The sequence below is a fragment of the Rhamphochromis longiceps genome, linkage group LG15, assembly GCF_057381845.1.
Source record: "Rhamphochromis longiceps isolate RC_006_pf linkage group LG15, R_longiceps_female_GT1.1, whole genome shotgun sequence".
Classification (NCBI taxonomy): domain Eukaryota; kingdom Metazoa; phylum Chordata; class Actinopteri; order Cichliformes; family Cichlidae; genus Rhamphochromis; species Rhamphochromis longiceps.
Genome location: NC_140571.1, coordinates 20,911,064 through 20,930,966, shown reverse-complemented (window position 1 = coordinate 20,930,966; position 19,903 = coordinate 20,911,064). Strand labels below are relative to the sequence as shown.

The 19,903-nt window shown below is 38.3% G+C and overlaps 1 protein-coding gene across 2 annotated transcripts in view; it reads right to left on the bottom strand.

Moving 5' to 3' along the window:
• ncoa1 (nuclear receptor coactivator 1) overlaps positions 1-19,903 on the bottom strand; it is a 101,534-nt gene that overhangs the window by 58,191 nt on the left and 23,440 nt on the right. For both annotated transcript variants that reach the window (XM_085382917.1, XM_085382916.1), the window contains one exon: positions 4,960-5,182. The gene's annotated coding sequence lies outside the window, so the exon portion shown is untranslated. The remainder of the gene's footprint in view (positions 1-4,959; positions 5,183-19,903) is intronic.

Here is a 19,903-nt window from a genome sequence, read left to right as displayed (position 1 = left end):
TAGATGAAAAGGGGCAATGTTGTCTCATATCTTTGTAATTACACATAAAAATGAGTTAATAAAAAATTGGGAGGCATCGTCTTGATGTTCAAGTAAATAGCACAAACTACCCTGGCTTCCTACATTCTTCTGCATAATGGGAATTTAGTATTTTCCATTCCATATATTGTCTGCTTATAAATGAAATATGCAGTCTAGTCTAACATTTCCAAACCAGCCGTCGATTTACAAAAAAAGGAAAAAGAAATAGAAATGTCGTTTGACTTTTCAAACAAATGTTGTGACCTACAGTTTATGTAGAGCAATGATTGAATTGGCTTGATTTTAGAGTGCGCCGCAAGCTTGCTTTCCAAAACAAACTTTTACCCTGTCTGCATACAAATTTTCTACAAATTAAATCAGTCCCAAAGCATGGACCCCCATGCGAGGGGTACTTTGAAGTCCAGTTTGGAGCATGTAAGCAATGAAAAAGAATGTTTTCTATGGAAAAAGACACAAATATCCTCAGTTAAGTTTTTTTTTTCTTTTTTTACTAAATCTTTAAGTGAAATTTATAAGGAAAAATCAGTTCAGTGCATCTCCAATGTCATCAGTCATGGCACTGAGACAAAGATTTACTGACCTATCATTAGCCATTTTTTACTTACCAAAATTGCTATCAGCTTGTCAGATGGCTACTTGGCGGAAGGGATAATTTAAAAAAGGGGGGAACGACAGGTGCTGATATTGCTTAGTTGGTTGAGCAGCTGACCATTACACTGAAGGATGTTCAAACAGGTAAAGTACTGCTTGCTGCTCTGACCTGGGTATGATCAAGCTCCAGACCCATTCCTGCATGTCATTCACCCTCATTCTTACTACTTTCCTGTCTACTCTCTGCACTGTCCTAGCCACAAAAAGGCCCAAAAATTGACACAGCATTAAAAGAACAATTGCATAAAATGCATCACAATTTCTATATTAACATATTTTCTCCATGTCTAGTCTTGGTTTGAAAATAGTTCCCAAATGAAAGTTCCGCCTCACATTTGTGAAGTCTATGGTGAACTCAGTGACTGCAAGGTGCTGCAAAATAAACCCAAATCCTCACCCTCCACCCTCTTTGACAGTTGGTATGAAGCGTTTGTCCTGATATTTGCTGTTTGGTTTTCTCAGAACATGGTGTTGTGCATTATGGCCAAACATCTCCACTTTAGTCTCATCTGTCCAAAGGAAACTGTTTTAAAAGTCTTGTGGTTTGCTCAGATCCCACTGTGCATACCTAAGCCATGCTGTCAGGTTCTTTTTAGAAAGAACAGGCTTTTTCCCAGCAATCCTTCCAAACAATCCATTACCTGTTCAGTCTTTTCTTGACTCCTATGAAAGAAGTAAGAGTGTATTGAATTGGCATCCATGCGGCTGTAGGATCACAACCAATATGACCAAATTGGCTCACAATCAATTATTTTAAAATAGGGAATAAAAAGCAAAAACAGATGTATTTTATTTCTTTATTGGAACAGTCTGGTGGTATTCTTGCTTTGTAATAGACAGTCTGAGCTCTGTAAGTGCCAACATCATAAATGATATAAACATCAGTCTGTCTATAGCACAGTTTTTAGCACTATGCTGCCATCAGTTTTGATTGGCGAGAGACTGTCCCAATAGGTTCCTTAAATGAGCGGTTTTCTCTTCAAGTGAAAATGTGCACCCAATTCTCACTTGCTGAATATTGTTTCAGTAGCAGAGGGTTACATTTGGCACGCCATAAGAAAAAAGTCTTGCAAACTATGCAAAACAGCCATGTTCTTCAGCTACAGTTAGAGTAATCTATAGCAAAATACAAAATTTTGCTCTACAAGGGCCTGATATCCACTTACAAGGACATTATACTGCCACTGTTCTATCAAAATTTAAAACAAATGTCTTCATATGTGGATCTCATTTTTCTCAGAAACAAAAATCAGGTAAAAAAAAAAAAAAAAATTCAAATCTGGTAATCTTTGTTTTTACATTCATCAGGTCCCAATCAGCCCAAATAGCAAGAAATTAAAAATGCATGCCATGAAAGAGTTCCAGAGTTAAAGCTAAAAGTCTGCACTTCAATTGCATGTGAGTTGTGTCATTTAATATCCATTGTGATAATCCGTTGTCGTAATCTCTTTCCAAATATATACGCACTTAACTGTATAAATTGCTTTTAAAACTGCTGGAAATGACTCATTTAAACACATATCTGGCTTACCTCAACATCATATCTATGTTAGAGTTTTGAATAAATGCAGTCAAAGTTATCTGTGCAAATCCAAGAAAGATAAAAGCAAGGCTGCAACAAATAATAATAAATCTGCCAACATTTTTTCTTTGTTGTTTCGCTTTTTAGTCCAAGATCTTCAAGGTCCGCCAATGCTGCGCTTCGGTGGAAACACCAAAACGCCCAAAAATGTAAGATCTATGACCTTAAAAAACTGCAACTTAAGAAATGTTAATGTTGACGACTGTGTTCCAAGTTAAACAGTTGGAATCACTGATGTATGTTTTTTGGTGGTTTATTTACTTCAAAAGATGATCAGGAAATTATCAACAAAATCATTTTTTCAAAAAACTTATCATTTACCCATGTTTAAACCTGTAAAAGTTAGTTTTCAAATGGTGAAACCAGAAATAACCAGAAAGAAATGCTAAAAACTCTGATGTACATTAGAAAAATTGACTGACTTCCAAAATTGTTGCACTTAGTTATTGTCAGCAAATAAGACATGTCAACCACCCTATATGGGACAACAACCATAACAACAACAACAGCTGGTTACAGCTAATGTTAGGCTTAAATTCTACAAAAATCCAGCTTATCCAACAGGCTATATGTTTGAGGTGACTTCTGCAAAAGTGTAAAATATTGCAAAATATTTCACTGAAAAGTATCAATTTTTTGCTCCCAATTTATTGTCTAGTGCTGGCATTCTCCACATATATTATATAGTGTGTACAAAAATGTGTTCATACTTGCACTGAAATGCAAACTGCCTAGCCTCTATACTACGCATGCTTCCAAATCCCAATGAAAAACCATTAAACATTCAAAAAATGCTGTTGTGGCCCTTTAAGATTCCCTGCTTCTCAACTGAATACCCTGTTAAGTTCCAGCCCATTGTTTCCCCAACCATCTGTGAACACCCAGATCCAGGATGTTTACCAAGAGTAAGAAATAACCTTGGACTACACACAGCTCCTCAGACATTATGACGGTTAGCCAGAGATCTTAGTGTATAGAAAGCACAGCACAAAGCTGTTTTTAGAGGTGAGAGACAACCAGAGAATTGCTACCTGTAGTTGCCCTGTTCATTTATGTAACCAAAATATAGAAATATACATTTTCACTGAGATAGAAGTATCCTCTCGCTGTTTTCTGAGCAAAACATACGATATTCCTTATCAATCTTTTAAAAGACATCAAATATACCACTAAAACAATATCAGCCATGGACCGTCGGATCTGTGTAACTGCCTTTCTTAGCGTCTGTGTCATTGTTCACCTAATTTTTTCACAGTACGCTTTCTCTCTCAAACACGTTCACTGCCAGACTGATAATTCCACATGAATATTCATCATTTATTGAACTCTGCTGGGCACTGTGTAATTTGGCGCGTGAATGTGGGTGTGTGTGTCCTCATTTCAACTTGTGAAACGCTATGGGAGGCCTCCTCAGACATGCTGGGATGTTCAGAGCAATGCACTTCATTGGCCTGAAGTTTTTTTCTTCTCGTTCTCGCTTCTATAAACTATTAAATCCAAGTTTAACTAACTTGTCTTCTTTAAAATTAAATTGACAGGTTATTAACTATGTGTGGAGATGGCAAAGACTGGAGTCTTTCAAGTCAGCCATTTGTGCATTGTCTGCATACTGCAGAACTTAAAATAAATGACTTGCCCTGCAAAACTGAAAAGAACAAAACGCAAATCAAACCAATCTCACAGTGCATTTACACCTTATAAATAAATTCAAACAAACACCTACAGTGACAATATAATTACGATGGCACTCCCGAGGTTTTGTGGCAAATCTCACACTTGGGTCCTTGATTTAAATTAGATTTAATTCACCATTTTACTGCTAACAAACTATAGTTTGCAGGGTTTTTCCTGCACACAAGTAGTTTAATTTACTCAAGCCTAAATATATTTTTGGATTATAAAATGAACAAAATTAAGAGGTAAATGTATCTGCCACTCTGGCAAAGGTCTATTTTAAACCAGGATAAACTCTCATTTTCTCCTGGTCAGGAACAGATTTTGAAACAAAAAATGAATTTTCAATGAGGTTATAAGATAATAAAATATGACAAGAGTAAACAGGTTTGGCCTTACATCAATGTACATTGGAGTAAACTAAATCCCATGAATGAATCAAATGCATGGAAGTGGATGCAGTTTTTAAATACAATAGCTCATAACACTGGTACTGAAACACTGATTAATCACCATCAATTTTGATAAGCTGCCATTTTCAAGGAAAAACACCTTTTCAGCGTGATAGGCTGGTTCACCCTCCTAAACTTGCTTATATGTTACTTTAATATTTTAACTAGTTTGGGCTACTGGTGATATTCAATCACAAAAGCAGTTAAGAGAATAATAGATAATAAGAACTAGATTACAAAACAAGCATAAAATAAATTTAAAATAAATCCACGTTCAATACGTAGCCGCTGTGTCTTGCTTTACTTGACCTCAGGTTTGCCACTGCCATCCTACAAACACAACCTTCACCCTTCGTTAGAAGCTCAGTCCAGAAATTAAAATAATCACTAAAAAAGTATTCTAGTCAATAAAGAAAATTACTCTTTCAGTATTCAGTGGGAAATCAATGTTATATAACAGTTTGCTGCAGAACACACAAGTTGTGCGAGGGATCACTCTGGCTTGCAATGAGACATACTGCAGCACTCAAGTCAACGAGTACAGAGCACCGTGCTTACTTGATCTAGGGCTCCAGTTGGTGAGTCATGTGGTGGCTGTGGTGGCCTTGTCAGGGACTGAGCAAAGCTGAGGGAAGGAGGGGAGCCTGGGCGTGAGATCAATGGTGGGCCAACAGCTTAGAGTCAAGAGGATGGAATGGTGATGGCGGTGGGGTTATGGCTCCACAGCCGCTCTGTCAAAAAGCACCATCCCAGGTGCAGGGAGAAGCCCGTTGGCCTCCAACTGTCAAGAAAACACAGAAAAAATGGACAATCACAATATGTTCATTTGCAATGTAGAAATTAACCTTTCACAAGTTATGCTGTAATATTGACAGTTCTATTTGCCATTTGTTAATAACAGGTCATTATTTTTGAATATTTAAAATACCAAGCAGCATTAAACACAAAAAAAGTGAAAGAACGTGTTAATTGCTAACAGAGGGAATAAGTCTGTGTGACATGGTGAGACTAGATGCTATTACAGGGGGAACATGCAAAAGCAATGACAAATGTAGAGGTGAAAAAAAAAACAGGTCCAGGGTGAACTCCACCAGGTACAGCTGGCAACCTTACTACAACTATGGGCTGTTACTTGAGAGTGATTTGTAGTGGTTGATATTTAAAGAATAGTAAAATAGTGACAATGTTTAAGCTTAATCATATGTGATCTGAACATAACACCAATACCACTGATGAAGTGAAAATGATTTGATGATATATTTTTTCTTTTTTTTTGTCATATAAGTAAATATAAGTTGAGTTGTAGCTTACAAGCTGCACCAAACACTAATTTTCAGACTGTTTGTTCTACTCTTATGGCACATTTATGCACACGAAGTCACTGCAATGAGGTGAACTGACACAAATTTGCACCAGGCATTGTAACTGGAGGCAAATCTGCATTTACACAAGTCGTAGACAGAGACAGAAAAGAAGGGAGGGCCTTGGAGAAAAGTGGCAAATCGTATATCTCATGATATTCTGGGGGAAAAAAGCCAATAAGAAGAAAGATAGCTTAAGGGCCGATCAGCTAAAACAGATTGGTTTACACAGAAGAAAAATTAAGGGGCAGTGCCAAGACCTTGTGTAAGATAAATAAGGATTATTTTGAACTGTAAATCATGCAAAGCTACTCTACAAGAGTTTAAGAGGTTCATGTTGAAGGAAACTTTAGCATTTCCATGTAAAAGTGATAACAACCCCGAAGAAAAGACTACATTAAATGAGATTTCCCCTCACTACTACCAAAAGACTGCATCTTATAAAAGAGCAATAAAATTGTTGGGCGAATTCAAAATAGAAGCTTCTATGGAAGACATCTGGAGAATTAAAAGCAACCCACACCAGCTGCAGGGCTTCATTCATTAAATATATTCGAAATATTTAGGTTATTTCACTGTATAACCTAAGAGAAGCACAGAAATCTACTTTAATAATAACTTAGAGCACACACACAGAAGATAAATCTAAACAGAATTACTTGCCCCTGACATTTGTGTTTCTTGCCTTGACATCCGCTTCATAGCTGCTCACAGCTGGCTGTTAACAACCCAGCAGGTAGGGACAGACTGATCACAGTAAAATCTGCGCACCATTGTGTCGACTTCGGTGGCTTTACATCTTGTAATCATAACAACTCGTCAACAAACAAACTGAGAACACAAATAACACTCAGACCGTTAAAATTCCCTACATTTAAATCCTTTAAAGTAATTCAGTAACTCAGAACTAAAAATCTAAAAACATGCTTAAAATATAATGGAAGAAAAGGTTTGAGGTGGATTATTCTGGTCTATATTGAGATTATTTAACATCAGCTCATTTTGGAAACGTGATGCATTAAAGGAATACTTAAAAGAAAATGGGACTTTCCTAAATTAAAAAAAAAAAAGGAAAATAAAACATGAAACATATGGTATGTGTTTGACTTCATTTCCTTTATAGCACTTTCCACCCTCCCCAAAAGCCCAAACTCACTCCACAAGTTTAGTTTAGCTCAAAATAAGATGACAGAAAGAGAACCTCTGGTCAACAGGACCAGCAAAACCAAGGGGTCTGTTTGGAAACATGTTGGGTTCAAGGAATCCAAAAGTTCCATAAATGCAACACTCGAATCATCATGTCAAAACAACTGTTAGTCCAGTACTGACCAAAAAAAGAGAGGAAAGAAGAAGAAGCAATTATGATTCTTGCTATAATTGAGGTCAGACTGAGGCAAGTACAAAAGCATGTAGACCATCAGAAGTTCAATGTCGCCAGTATCACCATCTATAGACAACATTCGGTCACTATCAAGTACTTGTATATTTATTATCACATGCACCAGGTCTGAGACACTGCTATAGCTGTATTTCAGTGGAACAATGATCTATATTATTTTTCTGTCCTTTTCTCTGATTTCTTGTTAGTTTTACTGACAACCAACTTTGTAATTAAATGAATGATTTATTGACTGTATTGACTTTGAGTCAATGTACAGGAATCTGAGTAGAATGCCTCCCCAGTTTGGCTTTTTGGGTGTTGTGCTCTACAGAGATGACGCCCCTCCCAGACTCAGGGTCTCATGCTAGAAGGATTACATCTCTTGGCTGGCTTAGGAACATCTTCCTGTCCCAGGCCAGCAGATTTGCAAACAGACATATGTATCTATAAAGTAGGCTCAAATTAACCAGTCTGATGACCCGGGGCCAACACTGGTCCACCAAAACATTTGATTGGAAAAGTACAATTTATATTTTTGATTCCAAATTACTCCATCGGTTAAGGTCCCTTGCAGATTGACTTGTCTTTAATACACATCTAATGGCACTATGCAGAAACACTGAGATCTATTGTTGGATTTGCACTTATTATAAGACATTATAAGATGTTATTAAATGGCTTTACTAGTCAGGCACACTTTAAAACTCCTGATTTAAGCTTAATACACTGGTTTAAAGGGAAGAGGTGTGGTAGATTTATATCACAAGGCAAAACAACAGCATCACAGCAAAGAGTTTTATCTTGATGATCATGCTTTTATAATTGCTGGAAGTTGCCCGATAATAAATTTTTTATTGTTTCCTGTTTAGTCGAGGAGGGCACCTTAGTGCAAGAATTGCATTTCAGAGTTTTCTCTTCAAATACTGAACAATAAAACGTGGAAAGTTACAAACACTCGTGTTTGGAAGAGTCTCAAGTTTTGTCAGTATTGGCTGGATTTGAACGACTATCTGGATCTGATTCACTGGGTGGTTCTGCTCCTCAGCAGACCCCACTCTTCTGTTTCCATCTGTTCAGCTGACACATGGTTATCCTGTGCAACAGCAGATCAGTGTCTCAGTCTGGAGAACGAGCTGCTCGGGCATTATGAGTGATTTTCCTGACTATGGGGATCAAACGCAGTATCAAGCTGAATCAATCTGCAGCCAGAGTCTGTGCGGCAACACAGCTCTGCGTAAAAAGGCAGCAGTGTGCTGATTTTAGACGTTAGAAACAGTTTCCTTGTTGTATGTGCTACACAACACGCATTTTATGTAAAGATCAGATAACACATGATTGTTGCCAGGCCCAAACACACCAGCTGATTGACTAGTCCTCTTAATCTGGCTCCTTGCAGTGCTGCAAGAAATTTTCGAACAAGCAAGTCGAAGTCAAGTCAAAAGCCTTCTAAATGCTTTGCATGAGACCTCTCCTGTCTCAGGCTTTTCAGTGTCTATTTAGAGTTTGATCAGATAGCATTTTACAGGTGTGAATTACAGCTCGTCACTGGAACAGCAAAATAGAAGGCGAGTTAACAGGTACATACCCATATTCAAGGGAGAACAATGAAGAGAGAAAACAGAGCTTCAACGTCAACTTTATTTGATCCTCACTTCATCTGGGTTACTTAACAAAAAAGATAAATAAAATTTGCATACACAAGGTTTTTCCAGGCTTATAATGGGTCTTGGGGGGGGGGGGGGGGGGGACTACCCTCATCAGCAAGGCTGGTCCGTGTACATTGAATGTAATGAGTCTGCATTACCTTATCTGATGAAGAACATTTCCTGGTACTTCTAACCATCTTACAAAGAAAAGCATTGTTCGTATATCAGTATATAAACCCCTAATCAAAAAACTGGATTAAAAAAATATAACTTTCTTTTGACTCTGACGTAAACCTCTTCTGTTGGGAAAACCCTGAGATAAATCTTTAGCAAGTCTGTGTGTACTGAGTGTAGCCTGGATTTCAGTGTGGGATTTAATTGATTCCAGTAGATTCTAGCTCTCTTTAAGCAGGAAATTTACAGCAATCTAATCATTTTCAGCACAGTGGTTGTACTGGTGCAAAATGACTGGCCAGAAGCACTGCAGACATAGGACAATATCCAAACCAGAACCTTGTTCTCTCCCTTCTTCTGCTTAGAAACTCTTCCTAGCATTCACAGACGGGCTTCAAAGATGTGACGACAAGCAAACCTAGGCTGTTAGGTAAAACGTAACTGGCTGCTTCCTCGCTTAGATAATAACAGGCAGAAGAAAAAAGAAAAAAGTGAGTAAAGTTAATGTTAACAGTGTCAATAATCCTCATCCTCAGGCAAGAATCACTGATGTTATTAAGGCGATACTGGGTCTCAGCATGCAGAGGTGTTCAACTATGAACTCAGGGCAGTTATTTTCTTATTGTAATTCTCTGCTATAAAGTTTTAATCTGTGTAGTTCATTTCTTGTTTATCTTGTTAAAAATAGCTTTTAACTTCTGTTAAATTCCTCAAGATTTTCCTTAATTTGCACTTTTCTGATTGGCTGCAGATGTTGCTAAATTGGCATTTATAAAACTCTTGTATATTTTACACAGAAAGACTGCACTGAATGAGGAGCCTTAAAACATGAATGAAAATCTCCTTATCCAATGAACATTGATTTTCAAATATGGATTTTAATGGCTAGCATGCCAAAGACTAAAAAGAAAGTGCCAGCTTATAGGAGGATTTTAACAAAAACGTATCAATACCGTTATGAATATGCATCTGGAAACAAGAGCTGTCTAGCGTCATAGCGGATGTCTGCCCTTCACCTTCACACTGACTTCAAGTGTAGACATAATAAAGGGACCTTCAAAAGCACATTTTAACTTGCTCAAGAAGCCAAAACCTTGTCCCATCTAGTGCAGGTAACCAACAAATCAAACTCTTTTCCTACAATAAAGTATTATGACAAACTACTTTATCAAAACACATGAAGGCTATATTTCACACAGTCCTTGATTTCTTTAAGTCTGGTGAACCAGCAGCCTTGGCTTTGGTGGACCAGTAGGCTTGTTTTGGAACAGTGTGCCAGCCTTTCTGCCTCATCTACCAACGCTTCTAAATAACTACAATGACTACGTGATGGTCAGATAGTCATCAGATGCCAAAAGGTCAGCCTGCTTATACCAGAGGGTCGAGGAGGAGTTCAAATTTGGAGCATTTTATGAATTAAATGAGAATCATTACATAACAGAATAATTGTGATGTCTGATCTTGCATTCCATTTAGAGCTGGGCGATAGAACGATAACGATATGTATCGCGATATAACTTTTACTCGATAGAGAAATTAAGCTATCGCGATAGACCTCGCCGCTCTTGTCCTCTTAAAAAAAAAAAAAAAAGGTCAGCCGATCCAAATTCAGTAGCGCAGAGCCGAACCAATCACAGCCGCAGCGTCACGTCACGTGACTTGTTACGTACAGCACAAGTGCCAAGCCGCACCTGTGTTTGTTTGGGAAGCAGCCAGCGGGTAATGGAGCCAGCGCGTAATGGAGGAAATGAGTGTGCCGACTAGAAAAATCAACCGAGCGTGACCGAAGAGAAAACAGATGATGGTTCCAATGCCGGAGAGATTGTCGAACGGAAGAGCCATAGAAGTTCCGTAGTGTGAAGGTATTTCGGCTATTTCAAGTCTGACAAAAAACAGAGTAGCGTGCACTGTAAATTGTGCCGAAAGCAAGTCTGGAAATACAATAAACTGGTGCATGCGTCACACTGTGCGCCACGTTATTGTTTCGGTGAAATGAATTTCTACAATACTGTTACTGTTAATTCTCTCTGCAGTGTTTAAATGCTTACATATACACACAGTTACTGTCCCTCCACACATACGACTCGGTTCTGCTTCTATGCCCCAGCTTTGTTTACTTTTTCCCACCGAGGCTTCTAGACTTCTGATTGGCCAACATTTCTGCACGGTTAGGAATCTAGCGCCACCTGCTGCTTTGGCATGTTCATAGCAGCGTTTTCCTTCATTTCTGCCTTTATGTGTGGACGGGATTATTTTTCAAAACGAAAACGGAAAATCTCCGTTTTCAAAAATACCCGTGTACGTGTGGACGTAGCCTCAGTCTCTGACTGGAAGCGCTAATTCGTCATTCGGCTTTTGTCAGACTAAAGTAACTGTTAAAACTGTTTGAAAAGCTAAGCTATACAACAAGGAGAGATTGAGAATTTCCTTTTAGTTCTCAGTTTATTTGATATTGACAAAAGTTAGTCAGTTTTGTCTGTTCTTCTGTAAAACAAACTAAGATTTATTTTTAGAATTTATATTTTGTTTCTAAGTGGAATTGACAATTTAGTCTGTTTCGTTTGTTCTATTTTGAAACTTAAACGCTTTAGCGGCTGCCTTTTGTGTAGTTTGCAATATTTGCCTTTATTTAGCTGAAAAAGTCTCATGTTCCTTAAGTACATCTACCCTGTTGAACTTATTATGGGAAATAAATATTTAAATAAAAACAAGCTGCTGATTATTTCACATTTTACTTGTGAGCAACGGCACATTTAAATCTTACAAATATAGTTATTTGGCTTATATCGTGATAGATATCGTTATCGCCTGAAATGAAAAAAAACATATCGTGATATGAAAAAATCTCATATCGCCCAGCTCTAATTCCATTGTGTAACAATGAAATCATGCCAGCAATCGCACCCATAAGAAAACCAGGCTGACTAATTGGTGATTGTTGATTTCTGGCTTAGAAATACTGCTGATGTTACAGAGGGAAAAAAAACTGACTACAAGCAAGAACAATTAAGGTGCTTTTTATCTTGAAGTGAAGATCCTACAACATCTGAGAGAAGCCGAGAGCAAATACTTGGCAATAGTTGGAAGGAAGAACTCACTTTTAATAGGAAGAGACCTCCAGTAGAGCCAGGCTCAGCGAGGCAAAGCCATCTTCCATGACTGGTTGGTGAGAAGAAAGAGAAGGGGCAAAAAAGTACCCAGAAACACCAAACACAGAAAGCCCCACAGCAGTTTAAACAATCAGCAGCATTACTGAGGGACAGCTCAGGCTCACCTGATCCAGTCCTAATTGTAACTTATACAAAAGAGAAGTTTAAAATAAGAGTAATAGAGGGGATGGTGTCTTTCTCCTGAATCAGAACACGAACCAAATTCTACAAAAGGGAGGTCTGATAACTGAAAACTCTTCCTCCAATTCTACTTACAGAAGAAGCACAAGGAAGCCTGCACTCTGAGGGTGGGTCTTGATATGATGAGGCATGTAGAAATCAAGGTATTAGACCCCTTTAGCACAGAAACTGTACCTTCTTTATTACAAAAGCATTACTAAGGTAACCCACTATTATTTTCAAATAATGATACGTTCAGAATCTAAAGGTGACAAGGCTTTTTCCATTGCTGCTCCAAGACCCTGGAACAGTCTTCCTTCATTTATAAAGATCACCTCCTCTTCAATCAAACCTGAAGACCTAGCAATTTTCACAGGTTTTGGATCACTTTGAAACAGGGTCTATTCTGTCGTAGTTATTTAGTTTTGGTTGTTTTTATCTTGTTGGATAATGTATGCATGTGTATATGTATACATGTATTATGTCCATGTGCATGTGTGTGTATAGGCATTTGTATATAAGTGTATTAGGGCTGCCACGATTTGTCGACTAGTCACGATTACGTCGACTATCAAAATCGTCGACGACTGATTTAATAGTCGACGCGTCGTTTGAAGCTTTGTAAGATCACAAAAGACGCAGGAATAAGTGGCAGGATTTAAGAGTGTAATAACGGACTGAAACAGAAGATGGCAGCATTGCATGTACAAGGATGTCAGCTGCCGTTAAACCCCGAAGAAGAAGAAAAAGCAGCTGTGTCCCAGAATTCATAGCGCGGCCCAGCACAGTTTCCAACAATGGCGGCAGCTAGTTAGTTTTAATGTTACTCTTATTATTCTTTCTGGGTCACAAAATAAACGTTTAACATATTTTCAGGCGAGAATGTAGCTGTGTAAACCTCAAATATCTGCTCAGTTTATCAGGACACCACATATTTTCAAAAGCGCTCCGACGTTTTCGGAGACATCTGTTACCCACTAGCTCGTTAGCGAGCCGGGGGCTAGGCTCACTAGCGCCGTGAGAACACCGGACTCCCCGCAAATCGTTTTCAAACCCACCGCCGTCTTTCGCTACTCAGGTTAAATATATATGAGTCACTTAGATAACTTAAAATGTTATTGTTTGGCTTTTTTTTTTTAGTATTTTATTTGTTCCTGAGTAAATCGGTTTGGCTGAGATTAAAGTTATAGTTTTTACACAGCTGAATAAACGTCAAGCAGACAGCTGATTATCAGAAGTGTGAGATGCTCCAGAATATACTCCAGTGTCCTGTTATATTTTAGATAGCAAGGAGTTTATTAAACTCCACCAAAACAATCTGCAAATTTCATTAAAATTTAATAAACTATCATCTTGTCTTTATTTTTACTTAGCACAGACCTTAAACACTTAAAGCTGTAAGCTAATGATAGTTATATAAGAGCAGATGCTGCTGGTGCAATAAGCTGTAGTTTTACGTCCAATGGATGCATGATCTGATTAGTCGACTAATCGCAAAAATAATCGGTGACTAGTCGACTATCAAAATAATCGTTTGTGGCAGCCCTAAAGTGTATACATGCGTATATACATATGGATGTCTTGTAATCTTTTTATTTTTTATCATTTGTTCAAAATTTTTACAAATTAAGAAAAAAATGCAAGTACTTTAAACATGCACAGTATTTTAGTCACTTTCAAACCACTATGCCAATTATTATCTAGTCTAGACTTTGAGGTGTGCGCATTTGTGGTTGCACAACTGCACAAGTTCTCTCAAATTAAGCATTCTATTCCTGACTCTTTACAAATTGATTATTGGATTATTTAATAATCAAATTATTTGCAGCTAAATATGATTAAGCTGGAGCTTTTAAATAAATTAGGTTTGATTTGAGTGATCAAAATGTTGCTGGCTCTCGTTAGCCCGTGACTTTTCCCTTTTAAAAACAACGGTGCTTTCTAGATGCACAACATGAGCATAGGCAGAAACTGTAAAGTACAGTTTTAACTGACTACAAACTGGTTCCTGAAAAGCCACCCTCCAACTGAACAGGTTTACCTTTTTTCCTACTTTTTGAAATACTGCCAAAATGCAGGTCATGTTTTCTAAACATGACAGCACACCAGGCTTCAACAGTCAGCCAACTGTGGTTGAGTTAAGTAGGTCAGTTTTGTGTGCTCCATAATGATGCTTCTTGTTGACAGGAAATTCAGTGGGTCTTGTCTTATCTATTAACATGTTTGGGTAAACATGACACTTGACATTGGAGTTTGTGTGCACACATGCACACTCACTACTGACCATCTGAAAACAAACCACAGAAATATGACCATCAGGGGAATCTTTGCTCAGTCTTAGCTAGTGGAGCTGGAGAGGTACCGCAGGGCTCGCAAAATTTCAAAGTCCCTGGTAGCCCTTCGGGCAGGGACTCTTCAATTTTTGGTAGCCCAAAATAAATTTAAGTAGCCCGAATAAAAAAAGAGAGCAATTTTTTGATTGATGTTTTGTTTCCGTTACAATACATTAAAGTATAATATTGTAACAGAAACAAAACATTAATCAAAAAATTGTTGAAACACAAATTACAACATTGTATAAAAATTACAATCATCAACTCAAATATTTGGTTCTAATTCAGTGGTTCTTAACCTTGTTGGAGGTACCGAACCCCACCAGTTTCCTATGTGCATTCACTGAACCCCTCTTTAGTGAAAAATAAAACGTGATTTTTTTCAAATTCAAGACATAGATATGTTTTTTACTGGTGCACAAAATGAGCCGTGCATGTCACAGTGGAGGCTCTGCCGAACCCCTGAGACTAACTCACCGAACCCCTAGGGTTCGATCGAACCCAGGTTAAGAACCACTGTTCTAATTAAACAGAAATTTCTATGAACTTGTAAGAACTGTGTAGGACATGAATCAGTCTGTGTCAGATCCTGAATTTGAAATTTCCACTGAAGTCACGGGTAAGAGAGAGTTTGCAAAGACTGCTAAATTTTGCCAGTGGTAGTTCAGTCTTTGCAAGTACTAAAGAGATTTTTCAGGTTTATTTTTAGTATGTTATTTGCAATTGGTGTTTGTTCCAGAAAAGATATTGCAGACTGAGCAATAATGCATTTCTTGCATTTCTCATGGGTTCTAATGGGGGCCTTTCTTAAAATTACTGGTCCCAGTAACAAAGGCGCTTGTCGACTCAGAAATCGAGGGAAAACCAACAACACACCCGGCAGAACATTATGTTATTTACACAGGTGCACATAAGTGGTCCGCATGTGCGCATTCGCTGTCAAAATAAAAGACGCGCACCAGATAAAAAGTTGCAACGTGCGTTTGCGTACATATAAAAAGCACTGTTTTTGTCCGCTAGAGTGGGATTTTCACGGCACATTCCGCACCACATCTCTGTGCGTTCATCATTTGTTTGAAGCCAGCTCACCTCCTGCAACCACTTTACCGAGAATACGTGCTTCTTTTGTGGTTCGGACTCCTGACATTTCTTTGGAGGTGGAGGAACACCAAAGTAATTGCTTAAGGAAGTCAGACTTGAATTTTGAAATGAAATTATGCCAAACTTTTTTTTAGAGAATTTGGCTATATTCCATTCAACACAGTGCAAATGGCTTGTAACTGAAAAACTAAAGGGACCAAAAATGGTCCCAGGGCCTAAGAAGGGTTAAAGGAGCTTCTTTGACATCTTTAGGAGTTCTAAACAAATGTCTGTCCTCCAGAAAATCTTATGTACGCATACACGCATTGCAACTTCTTATCTTGTGCGCGTTTTTTATTTTGACAGCGAATGCGCACCTGCGGACCACTTATGTGCAGCCCTGGTTATTTAGCTCGTCATATTGCAGCCGCAGAAATTCTTTTGTCCATGAAACCATAAAGCTGCACTTTCTTTTTGCCTTATAGTCTGATTTGTCATAACTTTTCCATTTTGTGGTAAGCTTTTCTTTGGCTGTCACTTCTTCACCCTGACCTGTCTTATTTGGCTCAGCAGAACTAAAATATATATCCTGCTGCTTTTACACACGCACTCACATAAGCTCAGCGATTCTCTGCGCGATCAACCTCTCACATGTTTAAGCTGCGGGAGATTTCACTTGTCATGTTTGCATAGTAAGCTAATGATTGATAAGACGATGTCAGAGGAATTGGTGCACAAATTATCATCACTCACAGATCAGTACTGTCGCTCTCTATACACAGTTCGCGCGATTGCAAAGTGAAAGCAAAAAACAAGCGCAAATTCAAACGCGATTTCAATATGTCACATATTGACAGTGGCTCACCGATGCCAATGACATAATTACCCAGCTACATTTCTGAAAGAATGCAAAAGCATTGACATATAATTTTCCTTCCTATGATAGTCCGACGGGCAGGGCAGCGATAGATTTTGGTAGCCCGACTGGAAGATTTTGTGAGCCCTGTACAGGATATCAAAATCAAACTTAATTGGTATAGCATCTTTTGTGCAGCTTAGCAGTTCAAAGTGCTTCCAATGAAACTGATAATAGGCAGTAGGAAAATTTTAATTTCCTTTAGTACAATAAGAATGCATCATTTGAGCAACTGAAGATAAACAATGTTAAGATGGAAAACTTGTTTTCCTTATATGTATTAATCAAAAAATAATTTAAAGTGCACTAAAAACATAGCTGGCTGTCTTCAACTCAGAACGTCAACCTTCACGTCACATTAACATTTCTGCACTGAATAAAGACACAGCTTACTTGCAAGTGGGTAACACCATTACCAGCATTTATGCTTATACTATACTGTGTGGTATGTTTGAGTTAATTTGCAATTTTGCCACTAAAACAGTAGTTTTGTGGTGTTTCTTCCTTTAAGTCAATGCAACAGATGGCAGCAGGGAAGAACTAGATGGAAGTGCACCGGAGAAAACCATGATACCAATCACAGTCGTTGTAGGCTGCATCGACGCAATTTCGCTAGATTTCCAAGGAGGTACATTTCAGTTTACATCCAAGTTACACCGCATGTAGGATTAGGGCGGTATGATCTCAAATCAAAATCAACTGAACATTTTACCTCAATTACAATTAATGAACTATGAATTTTAAATGGACCCCATACAAAGCAATCTGATCCTGACATGTTTACATCTCAAGTGTCTGAACAGAAAAAAATCATTTTTAACATCTGCAGAATAGTCCAACTTTCGATAAACAGAAGTAGTAGTTGTGAAAACCAAATGTGCAAACCCATCACTGTCTGGATCTCTTCTTCTATTGTCACCTTGCTGCATGCCACAGTTTTCAACCAGCATAACTCACAACCGACACGGGCCAGATTATGTTGATAAGAGATCTAATTCATTTCCAATTAATTGTCCAGTCCTAAAACGGAGTTTGGTTATGATCTTTTGAGGATGTAAATTTAATGCACAAGTATAAATCTCACATAACAGTGAGTAGAGTTTTTCACAGTCAAAAACACACAAAGGGAGGCAAAAAGCTGAGAAGAGGACATCAACTACAACTGCACTCTCATTTCAAATCAACCGCTGGACAGCCAACAACTGACTTCCCACATTCTGAAATGATATGTCAGTGTCATTTACATTTTCTAAATCCTAAATTAATTTAGTGATAAATAATAAGAAGCAATAGGGAAACAAGCTAAACGTGTTAATCAATAACCCAAATGAAGTCACTCTGACCATCAGCAATTCCCCAAATCATTGTCTGCTGACATTAAAAGAAGGCACTTTCAGCCCTACTTCTAATATAATTTACTTTTCAATAGTCTTAAAAGTTATAGTGTACAGAGAGTACATACTCACAAACTGTCTTTAAGCTGGGATTTGTGAGTAATCACTACTGAAAAACATGCCCTGCATCACACAGCGAGTGGTACTTTCTTCACTGCTATCAGTCCAGTGTTGCCTTTTTTGTAGGTACTGCTCACTGCAGTCATCTCTGGCTTTGTCACCAAACTCGTTTTCTCCCTTTTCACACACACCATTTATCCATCAAGTGCATGCAAAATGCTATGGCACTGGCAGGTTAACCTGAGATTAGAACCACACCTCAGTGACCTGCATTTCAGCTGAATGGGACAAAAGGGAGAAACGTAATGGAAGGTGGGCAAAAAGGAAGAGAACAAAGCTGGCTGGATACATATTTTAATAACAGGTAGAGCCAATATGCAGAACTGACTCCATTTAAAGACCAATGAGTGACAAAACAGAACTATCAAGTAGAGCTGGGCGATATATCGAGTTTTTAAAAAATATCGATATATTTTTATACGAGATATAAGATGTGACAATATCCTTTATATCGATATAGTCTATATGTTACGTTATAATTCTACTTGTGGAGCCACAAGTTTGCCTCTCTTTCGTACACTTTCGTCTTTACGCAACGTTACTCCGCCTCGCCTCTCCTTCACTGAACACAACTCCCCCTCCTCCCCCATCGCTTCACCTGCAGGAAACGACAAGATGGACACGGCAAATCTCCATTAACGAGTTACTGCGCATCGCCCCGTGCGTGGGGCTGGACGCCGTCAACGTGTTAGCTAGCTAACACGCTAACGAGCTAACCACGCTAACGCCATGCAGCCCAGAGGTGCTGCACGGACTAAAATCCTTTCATTTTCTCAAAAGTTGACAGCGTGCCTTATGTATGAATTCTGGTTGTGCTTGATGGCCGCGAACCGATTTTATGTGGAACACAGCGCTCAGCAATCTGTCAAAAAATGTTTTAGTACGACTTTGGTAAGCTACGGAGCTGCACCGCTTGATGGATTGTCGGAGCATTACGGCTGAGCCTCGCGGAGTGATACGTACTGTGCTTCAACGTAATATTACCCTACTGTGTATAAGGACCATAAATGGCACCTGTTAAGAGACGTGGTTGCAAAGCGGATTTCAAACTCCAGGCTGTCAGTCACGCAGTACAAGTTGGGAACAGAGCAGCTGTGAAATCTGTCTTTGTTATTGTGCTCAGCGTCTTTTAGTTTACATTTTGACTGCACAATTGTGAGCTTTTTGCTATGCACAAAAACAACATTGTTTTCTTTTATTTATGGAGCATTATTATTTAATAAATGCTCATAATTTATTTTTGAGTAAATTTTATGTACATCTGCTCTATGTTAATAAAAGTGCCTGTGTGACATCTGGGACACAGCTTTGACTAAGAACTCTCTTTTTGTTCTTACTTTATGTCTTTAAAAAAATATATCAAGATATATATCTTATATCGCCATCCAGCTAAAAAATATCGAGATATGAATTTTGGGTCATATCGCCCAGCCCTACTATCAAGACAGAAAAAAAAACGTGTAGAAGCAAGCATATTATATAATTGATAGGTGGGTTATGCCCATTTCAATCTGTATTCTTATAACATTGCAATAGTGCTTACATTTTAACAAAAAATATAAGTGGTGAACAGTCAGGGTGATCAATAAAATGCAAGAACTCATACACTGAAACTACAACAGCAAATATTTTATTTACCAAGTACTTTGTTACAAATATGTGATTAATATACAGGTTTTCTTCCAGAAAAGTTGTTAACCCGGGCAGCTTAGACTGGCATGGGGACTGAGGTGTGTGGGGCTGCGGGTAATTGAATGTATCCGCTCAA